The sequence below is a fragment of the Crocuta crocuta genome, unplaced genomic scaffold (assembly GCF_008692635.1).
Source record: "Crocuta crocuta isolate KB4526 unplaced genomic scaffold, BGI_CrCroc_1.0 scaffold179, whole genome shotgun sequence".
NCBI classification, from domain to species: Eukaryota; Metazoa; Chordata; class Mammalia; order Carnivora; family Hyaenidae; genus Crocuta; species Crocuta crocuta.
In genome coordinates this window covers 2,654,843-2,664,959 of record NW_027551568.1, presented here as the reverse complement: position 1 = coordinate 2,664,959, position 10,117 = coordinate 2,654,843, and the positions used below count along the sequence as shown (strand labels likewise).

Genomic DNA, 10,117 nt, shown 5'->3' with positions numbered 1-10,117 from the left:
GGCCCATATGTGTCAGGAGGGGTCTGTGAGTTTGGGGGCGGGAGTGGTCGTCCGGGCGCTCAACAGGTTGCACCCACGGCTCCGACCATCCTGGGCTCCCTGAGGAGCTGCCAGAGCCCTGGCCAGAGAAGGGAGGAGGGAGGGAGGCAGGGCTGGGCCAGGGGGCCTAATGGCCCTTGCTCACACCTGAGGGCAAATATCAGACCCAGAAGCCTCTTCCGGTCCCAACTCCAAAAGGCTGGTCTGCAGCCCTTTGGGCATTAACCGCCCCTCCCCCCCCCAGGCTACTGGAGAGGGAGGGGCCTCGCCTCCCCAGGGGAACAGTCTCTGGGGGACATTCGGAAACAAATGACCCCAAAGAGGGAACTCCCTGCCTTCCGAAGACCCGAAGATCAGCGGGATGCGGTGCCCAGTCCCGGAGCTGTGGGGCGAGGCTGGCCCCTAGCCAGCCTGGGGACCCCACCCCGCCCAGTGACCTCCCAGCAGGGGCTCCGAGGGTTCTGAGGGAGGGGCGGCTTTCTTTCCTTCTGGTCCCTGGGGGGGGCCGCTGATGGATGGCTACCTAATCTGTCCTGAACGGAGCAGAGAGGACCCAGCGGCCCGTGAAGAGTCCTTATCCGCACCCCTCCTCCCCACCTCCCCGGAGTTTGCTTTACAAATTAGAGAAGGGCACGGGGGTCATATCCGAGAAGCCAGCTTGGGGTCAGAGCAACCCGTGGGAGCGGGCCACGGGGCTCTGCTCCTGGTGGGCTGGCCCAGGGCCAGCCGGGACCCAATGTTTGCAGGAGAAAGGGAGAAAGAGGGCGCTGGCTGTGCCAGGCACCGGCAGGGCAAGGTGACCCACACCTGGCATCTCATTTAACCTCACAACAGTCCTGAAGCCCTGAGAGCAGAGTGCACACCGGCCAGGGCTGGGGGTGTAGACCTGGGCGGGTGCACTGATCAGGGCTGGAGGTGCAGACTTGGGCTGGGGGCGGGGCTTGCGCAGGACTGAGTGCAGCGCCTCTGACATGCCCGGTGCAGCCATGCAGGGGGAGGAGGGCCTGGGGTGTGGAGCTTCCTGCTGGGAAAGGGAAGCCCACCGTATCCTGCCGCCTGGCATGCGCTTCCCTTCCAGAGGTGGCCTAGCCACGGGGACGCGCTTGGACCGTCAGACTCTGGTGTGAGGACCTTGTAGGAGCTCTGAGGCCTCATCCCCTCAGCTGGGGCCCTCTCGGACCTTAGGACGCCACAGAGGGAGCCCTAGCTGGCCCTCCAGTGGGTGAGAAGCTGCGTAGAGACCAAGGTGCAGCCACCATCAGTGTCACACTGCACCCGCACGGGAGGCTGTCCTGGACCATCCAGCCCCAGCCCAGCCCCCCACCTCCCTGCCCAGCCCCCTGCCCAGCCCCCCGCCCAGCCCCAGGCTGCATGTGCTGCCCCGGGGACGCCTGCAGAAGAACCACCCAGCTGAGCCCACAGAACCAGGACCTAGTAAATGACCACGGTCTCAGCCACCACGGTTAAGGTGGCTTCCCTGCAGCAGTAAATTAGGAATAGACTTTACCTCTTGGGACCCAAGGTTAGGGAAAGTTGTCCCCTGTTCAGAGGGCTCAGGAGCCCTTTGTACTGGAGGGAAATGTCATGGGTTGAATTTATAGATTGAAGTCCTAACCCCCAGGACCTCAGAGTGTGACCTTCTTTGGAAACAGGGTCTTTGCAGATGTAATTAGTTAGGAGGAGGTCACACGGAAAGTGTGCTAATGCAATATGACAGGTGTCCGGATTCAAAGGGGAAACTGGGACACACACAGGAAGAACACCACGTGAGGACGAAGGTAGCGCCCCGTTGAGGGGATGCAGCAGCCTCGCTGCCTCAGAGGGGACCTGCTGGCCAGCACCTTGACCCTGCGTGTCGGGCCCCCAGATCACAGGACAGTAAAGTTCTGTGTGAGCCGCGCAGCTTGCAGAACTTCTAAGTTCTGGCCTCGTGGGGAGTCCAGCCACATGTGAGGAACTGCTCCTCGGGGACAGTAGGAGAGGACTCCCCACCGCAGCACAGTCGCCGATGACCTACCCTGAGGATCGGCTCTACGCTGAGACTCGCCAGCTGCCGGGTATTGGAGGAAGTGGAGGAATTACAGCCTCAGCTGCCCTGCTCAATGTCCGGCAAAATTGCCTGTGTATTTACCCTCTCACTGAGCAAGGGCAAGACCACTTCCAGGAATTTGGTCCAAAGATACAGGGGCAGCGTTACAAGGTGACTTCCGTTCGCGGCTGGGGGTTACAGGACACTTTCCTCGGCGCCTCCGCTCTGGGGTTGGTGATGTTCCTCATGAGTCAACCGAGGCTTTCATCCCCGGCCGGAAGATCCCAGCAGAGGCTCTGTGGCGTCCTCACTGCGTGTGCCCGGTGGCTCCCGGCCTGCTCTGTCCCATTCCCGGCGGCGGTACCTTGATCGCCTGATTACGGTGGGCTCGCCGGGCGTCCCCACCGCCAAGTCCTCCTCTGCTCTAGGAATTCTGTAAGTGTTTTGTAAGGAGGGGCCCTGAGATGGCGGAAATGCCCCGTTCTCCGTCCTGCTCACGGTTAGCGGTTCCTTAATCTCGAAAAGCGTGAGCCGTCATGCCTGTTGCTTTCAGTAGGCTGTCATCCATTCTGAGGAGACTCACTTCCTTGAGCAGATGACCCCACCTCTGGCCGGCGGGGGCTCCTCCGTGGTGGTGGCCGTGGCGTCGTCGCCTCTCCCGCCGGGAGCGCCCCCTGCCTTTCTAGCGCAGCAGGTGGCCCAGGTTCACGGGCTCTTCCCACCCTAGTCCCGGACGGGGAACTTCTCCCAGGACCCTGCTTCCCGCTTACAGAGAAAGGGAATTAGAAGCCAGGATTGGGGCGCTACCGCTCCAGGGCCTCGCAGCGGCCAGGGAGGGGGATGTGGGTGCATCTCGCACGCGTGCACGCACACACACTCGCACACATGCCTCTGCATGCATTTCCATGCCTGTGTGTATCACAAACCATGACCTTGGACCTGTGATCCCAGTGCCAAGGGAGCCTTCAGGGTTAGCTCTTGTTTCCCCCTCCTCTGTGTCTGAGTCCCTCCCTGACCCCAGGACCCTGGGTTTCCTCAGCCTATCTGCTCACGGAGCCGTTGTCCTGAGCGCAGCCAGCCTCTCTGCCCCCTAGTGAACTCCGTCCGCGCACCCCACGCCAGGCCACCCTCACGCGGGTGCCTCTGCTCCCCCTTCGGGGCTCTGAGGCCAGTGCGGGCTGTGATGCGGCAGGGGGAGGCACCCCACCCGGCCGGGCGCTGCCGCACCGCACCCCGGCCCTCCCCACCCCTTCAGGCCCTGACCCTGCCCACTCCTGGGCTGTGACCTCCCATGCTGGGCCCCGGCCCCTGCTCAGGCCTGTCCCCACGGCAGCCCACGAGCCAGCCCGGCTTCCGGGGCTGGGAAATGAACCCCGCCTCTTGGCGGGAGACGCTGCGAAATGCCGCGGCCGTGTTTCCGAGGCACAGCCCTGTGGCCAGCAAGGCGCTGAGGGGAAACGAAGCACTTGAGGCAAATAACTGAGAAAAACGGCAGCTATGATGGTGAACCGCACCCCCAGCCCCTCACTCGGGCGCCCGTGGGCCGCTCTGCAGGGAGAAGAAAGAGCCCCAAGGATGACTGGGAAGCCAGGAGGGCACACAATTGTTGTCCTGATGGAGGTGAAAGCCTCGAGACATAAAATCAACCATTTCAGGGTGAGAGCCCAGGGCTCTTATTTGTTGGCAGATTTTTGATAACTGATTCGATTTCTTCACTAGTTACGGGTCTGTTCAGATTTTCTATCTCTTCCTGTGTGAATTTTGGTAGTGTGTATGTGTATGAATTTGTCCATTTCTTCTAAGTTGTCCAATTTGTTGGCATATAATTTTTCATAGTATTCCCTGATAATTGCTTGTATTTCTGAGGGGTTGGTTGTAATAGGTCCATTTCATTCATGATTTTGTCTATTTGAGTGCCCTCTCTTTTCTTTTTGAGAAGACTGGCTACAGGTTTGTCCATTTTGTCTATTTTTTCAAAAAACCAACTCTTGGTTTCATTGATCTGTTCAACTGTTTCTTTGGTTTCTATATTGTCTATTTCAAACTAGTTCTTTTAGAATTCACATATGAGAGATATGATACGTGCTATTCTCTGCCTTATGTCACTCAGGTGGTGCCCTCTGAGGTCATCGTGTCATCGCCAACAGCAGAATGTCCTTCCCTGGGGTTGAACGTCACTCCCTCGTGTTCTATACACAGCACACCACGCTTTCCGCAGTGTCCCTTCAACAGACACGCAGCGGCTTCCACGTCTTGGCAGTGCCAGTGCATTAATGGTGCAGGGAGTGGGGGTGCAGACCTCCCTTCCAGACCCTGATTTCAGTCCCTTCAGAAAAATGCCCAGGAGTGGGGTTGCTGGGTTGTGAGGTGGTTCTATTTTTACCTTTCCGAGGAGCCTCCTTCCCATTCCCCACAGGGCCGCACCAGTTTGCATGAGTGCCCACGGGTTCCTTTTTCTCCATTCTAACAGCCTGGAGGTGCCATCTCACTGTGCGTTTGGTTTGCGTTTCCCCAGTGAGGACGGATGCGGAATGCTTTTTCAAGTGCCTGTGGGCCGTCCGTGTGTCTTCGTTGGGAAAATGTCTATTCAGGTCCTTTGCCCAGTTTTTAAAAATGGAATTATTTGGGGAGGGGTTCTTGGTTTTGTTATATGGTGTTCTTTATGTATGTTAGGTACTAACCCCTTACAAGATACATGACTTGAAAGTGTTCTTTCCCATTCCATAGGGAGCCTTTAATCTTTTTTTTTTTAATTTATTTTTTAAAATGTTTTATTTATTTCTAGGAGAGAGAGACAGCGTGAGCAGGGGAGGGTCAGAGAGAGAGGGAGTCACAGACTGAAACAGGCTCCAGGCTCCGAGCTGGCAGTCAGCACAGAGCCCGACGCGGGGCTCGAACCCACAAACCGCGAGATCATGACCTAAGCGCGAAAGTCGGAAAGTCGGACGCTTAACCGACTAAGACACCCAGGCGCCCCAGGGAGCCTTTAATCTTGCTGATTATTTGCTGTGCTAAAGCTTTTCAACTCCATGTGGTTCCCCTTGTTTATTTTTGCTTTTGTAGATTGTGCTTTTGGCGTCGTATCCGAGAAATCACCACCAAGACCCATGTCAAGGAGACTTTCCCTATGTTTCCTTCTAGGAGTTTTATGGTTTGAGGTCTTATGTTTCAATCTTTACTGCATCCCACATTAATTTTTATAAGTGGTATAAGAGCTTCACTCTTCTGTGTGTGCAAATCCAGTTTTCCCAATACTGTGTATTGAAGAGGCTCTCTCTCCCCACTGTATGTTCTTGGCACGTTTGTCATAAATTACTCGATCATCTATGTGTGGGTTTATTTCTGGGTGCTCATTCCATTTTGAGGGCCTGCGTATCTGACTTCATGCCAACACCATGCTGTTTTCTAATGTGTCCGATTACTTTTCTTTGTAATATAATTTGAAATCAGGACTTACGACTCCTCTAGCTTAGTTCCTCTTTCTCAAGATTGTCTTGGCTCTTCTGAGTCTTTTGTGTTTGCAGATGAATTTTAGAGGTTTTTTTTTTCTATTTCTGTGCAAAATGCCGCTGGAATTTTGACAGGGATTGCCCTGGATCTGAAGGTTACTTTGGGCAGTGTGGACGTTTGAACAATATTAATTCTTCCCATCTGTGAGGACGGAAAGTAGTTCTATTATTTGTGTCTTCAGATTCTCTCATCAATGTCTTACAGTTTACTGTGTACAGGGGTCTCACCTCATTGGTTAAGTTTATTCCTGTTTTTTATTGTTTTTATGCAATTGTAGATGAGGCTGCTTTCCTAATTTTTCTTCCAGATTGCTCATTGCTGGCATACAGAAACACAACTGGCTTTTGCATGTTGTTTTTGTATCTTGCCACCAGACTGGATCTGTTTGTTAGTTGTAGGCATTTGTGGGTGGTGTCTTCAAGGGCTCTCTCCATCAGATCATGTCTTCTGGGGACAATTTTACTGCTTCCTTTCTGATTTAGATTAGCCTTTTAAAAAAAGTTTTTATTTATTTATTTTGAGAGAGAGAGAGTATGTGTGAGTGGGGAAGGGGCAGAAAGAGAGAGACAGAGAGAGAGTCAGAGAGAGAATCCCAAGCAGGCTCTGCATTGTCAGCACAGAGCCTAATGAGGGGCTCGAACCCATGAACCACAGATCATGACCTGAGCCGGACGCTCAGCCGACTGAGCCACCCAGGCTCCCCTGACTCGGATGCCTTTCATTTCTTCTTTTTGCCTGAATCCTCTGGGTGGACTTCCCAGGGCTGCGTTGGGTAGGCGTGGTGAGCGTGGGCACCCTTGCCTTGTTCATGGTCCCAGAGGAACCCACCAGTGAGTGGGGACTTGTCACATACAGCCTGTGTTAGGTGGAAGTGTGCACCTTCCACACATAATTCATTGAGAGTTTTTATCATGGAAAGATTTTGTATTTTGTCAAATGATTTTTCTGCGTCTATTGAAATGATCGTATGATTTTTTTAAGTTTATTTATTTTGAGAGAGAGCGGGGTGGGGGAGACAGAGAGAGATGGAGAAAGAATCCCAAGCAGACCCCATACCCATAGCTTGGAGCCCGATGCGGGGCTCAAAACCGCAGACTGTGAGATCATGACCTGAACTGAAATCAAGAGACAGATGCTCAAGCAATAGGCGCCCAGGGGCCCTGAAATAATAGTATGATTTTTGTCCTTTATTCTGTTAATGTGGTGCATCCTGTTTTTTTATTTGTGTCACTCTGGTCGGCATATGTTGAACAATCCCGGCAGCTGTACTTACTCAAGGTCTACGTCCCACTTGATCATGATATATGGTCCTTTTAACGTGCTATTGAATCTGGTTTGCTCTTTGTTTTTTTTGTTTTGTTTTGTTTTTTGTTTTTTGTTTTTTGTTTTTTTTTTTTTTGAGAAATTTTGCATCTATCAGGGTATTGGCCTCTGATTTCTTTTTTCTTCTTTCTTTTTCTTTCTTTCTTTCTTTCTTTCTTTCTTTCTTTCTTTCTTTCTTTCTTTCTTTCTTTCTTTCTTTCTTTCTTTCGTGTCTTGTCTGCCTTTGGTATCAAAGTGATGCTGACCTTGTAAAATGAGTTTGGAAGTGTTTCCCTTCTCTTCAAATTTTTGGAACTGTTCGAGAAGGAGCAGCATCAATTCTTTAAATTTTGGTAGAATTCACCAGGGAATCCATGTGCTCATGCTCGTGGGCTTTTCTTTGTTAGGACTTTTTTTGGTTGTGGATTCAGTGCCTTTACTAGTAGTTGGTCTGCTCAGACGTTTAATTCCTTCATGGTTCAGTCTTCTTGCATTGCGTGTTTCTAGAAATTCATCCATTTTTTGGAGGTTACCTAATTCCTTGGCATATAATTGTTCATAGTCTTCTCATATGGTCCTCTGTAGCTGTCCGTCATTCTGTCTCCTTCATTTCTGATCCTACATAGCGGAAGACTCTCTCTTTTCCCCTTGTTAGGTCTAACTAAAGCCTTGTCAGCCTAGTCCATCTGTGAAAAAAAAAAAAACAGCTTTTCATTCTATTGGCCTTTTTTTACTTCCCTTTTGATGTTTTCTTTGACCCATCAATGTTCAAGAGTATGTTGTTTAATTTCTACACATTTGCGCATTCTACAGCTTTCCTCCTATTGTGGATTCCTAGTCTCACACCATTGTGGTTGGAAAAGACACTTGATATAATTTCAATCTTCTTAAATTTGTTAAGACTTATTTTCTGACTTCATATGTGATCTATCCTGGAGAATGTTCCTGGAGCGCCTGAAAAATGTGTGTTCTGTTCTGTGGTCATTTAGACCAGAACCTTCTGATCTAAAATACAGTTCAAGTGCAATTTTTACTTCTTGATTTCCTGTCTGGACGATCTACCCACTGTTAACCGTGGGTCCTGGAAGCTCCCTACCATTATCATGTTGCTGACTCTGCCCTCACGTCTGTTCATATTGGCTCACTGTATCTAGCTGTCTGATGTTGTGCATATGTATTTACAATCGTTACATCCTCTTGATGAATTCATCACTTTATTGTTATGCAATGACCTTCTTTGTCTCTCAGTACAGTTCTTGACTGAAGTGTACTCTGCTCGAGGTAAGTGCAGCCACGCCTGTGCACTTGGGTTTCCATTTACACAGTGTCTTTCCCCCGCCCTTCATTTCCAGCCTTTGTGAGTCCTTAGAGCTTAAGGGAATCCTCATAGGCAGTGTGTAGTTTGGGCTTATTTTTCTCCCACTCAGCCACATTATATCTTTTGATAGAATTTAACCCATTTACGTTTAAAGTAGTAATCGATGCATAAGAACGTACTATTGCCATTGTGTTCATTGTTTTCTGGCCATTTGGTACTTCCTTTGCTTTTCTCTTTATCTCTTGCTTTGTGACTTGACAGTTTTCCTTAGTAGGTTTTCCTTACAGCCTGTTCTCTTTTGCATATTTACTATAGGCTTTAGCTTTGTACTTTAATCTTAGCATTTTAGCAGTCTGTTTTAAGCTGGTAACAGCTTATCTTTGATGACATATAAAAATTCCACCCTTTTACTACCCCCACATACAGTGTATGTTTTAGATGTCACAATTTGTATCTTTTTATACCGTGTATCCATTAACAAATTATCATAGCTATAGTAATTTTTATTAAACTGATAAGAATAGATACTACACTTGATCTTAGCCAAAAGGCCGAGAAGCAATGCTATAGTAATTTTTTTTAAATTTTTTTTTTATTTATTTCTAGGAGAGAGAGAGACAGCATGAGCAGTGGAGGGGCAGAGAGAGAGGGAGGCACAGACTCTCAAACAACCTCCAAGCTCTGAGCTGGCTGTCAGCACAGAGCCCAACGCGGGGCTCGAACCCACGAACCGCGAGATCATGACCTAAGTGAAAGTCGGATGCTTAACCGACTAAGCCACACAGGCGCTCCAATGCTATAGTAATGTTTAATGCGCTTATCTCTTAACCTTTATATTAGAGTTAAGTGAAATACAGACCACTATTACCGTGTTGGAGTTTTCTGAATTTGCCTCTACACTTACTTCTGGAACAGTTGGCTGTTGCTTCCTTTGGGCACCATCCACGGGGCTTCCTCGTTGTTCCTAGTGGGCTCCAGACACGTCAGCGGGGCCAGTCCCCTCAGGGACCCTTTCTGCGAGGTCATTCTCCATTCTTCGCTTTGCTGCGTTGCCCAAGGTTCCTCACAGGGCTGCTTCCACTTACAGATGGCTGTCCGGCCGCTGGTTTCTGCGGGAAGATGAAGGACCTCTACTCTGCCATCTTGCTGACGTCACTCTCTACCCATTCACCCACTGGGGTTCACAGCCCACCTTTGGGCTCTTGTGCATATCGCTGCAATGAATATTCAATGAATTCAATGAAATTGAATGAATATTCACGTGCACATGTTTGTTGGCACACCTGCCTCCGATTCTCCGGGCTGTGCGCCTGGGAGCAGAATGGCTGGGTCGTGTGGTAGCTCCGTGGTTACTTTCTGAAAGACAGAAATGGCACAGTTGGAGGGTTTGCAACAAGGGTGGTCAAGAAGAAAGTGAAATCCGTGCTCAAGACCCATGTTACCAGCATTTTCTGCAGGGATTTCCTAGTGCTGCTCCCCTCGGAATCTGTCTTAAAAACCCTGATGCCCAAAACCCTGTGTCTTCTCGTTGGGTCCTTCCAACCCCAGAGTCATGCGGTGCTGATCACACATCGCAAAGGACTCAGGGAAACAGAACAGCAGGAGAGGAGCCCTGCAGGGGTGAGCACTGCGAGCAGAGTCCTTGGGTGGCCGGAGAGGGGCTACTTGCACGACTGTGACCAGACGATGGGCTCCAGGACGCCTGACCACACCTGTCGTGCCCACCCCTCCACCACCAGGGGCTGTGCATGCAGAGACGATTTACAGATGGACGCCTCGGGTGGTAGCGCTGCCTCCGAATTTGTTTCTTTGCTGAAGCCTGTATCGGTTCAGTTTCCTGCCTCTGTGCCCTCTTCCTTGAGACCCACTTGCTGGGGGTGTGCACTCCTCCGACAGCCATTCACACTCAGGTGCGCCGT

At 50.7% G+C, this 10,117-nt stretch overlaps 1 pseudogene; it reads right to left on the bottom strand.

Moving 5' to 3' along the window:
• Positions 1 to 8,633: 8,633 nt before the first annotated feature.
• LOC144220393 (U2 spliceosomal RNA) lies at positions 8,634 to 8,761 on the bottom strand (annotated as a pseudogene).
• Between the last annotated feature and the right edge of the window lie 1,356 nt (positions 8,762 to 10,117).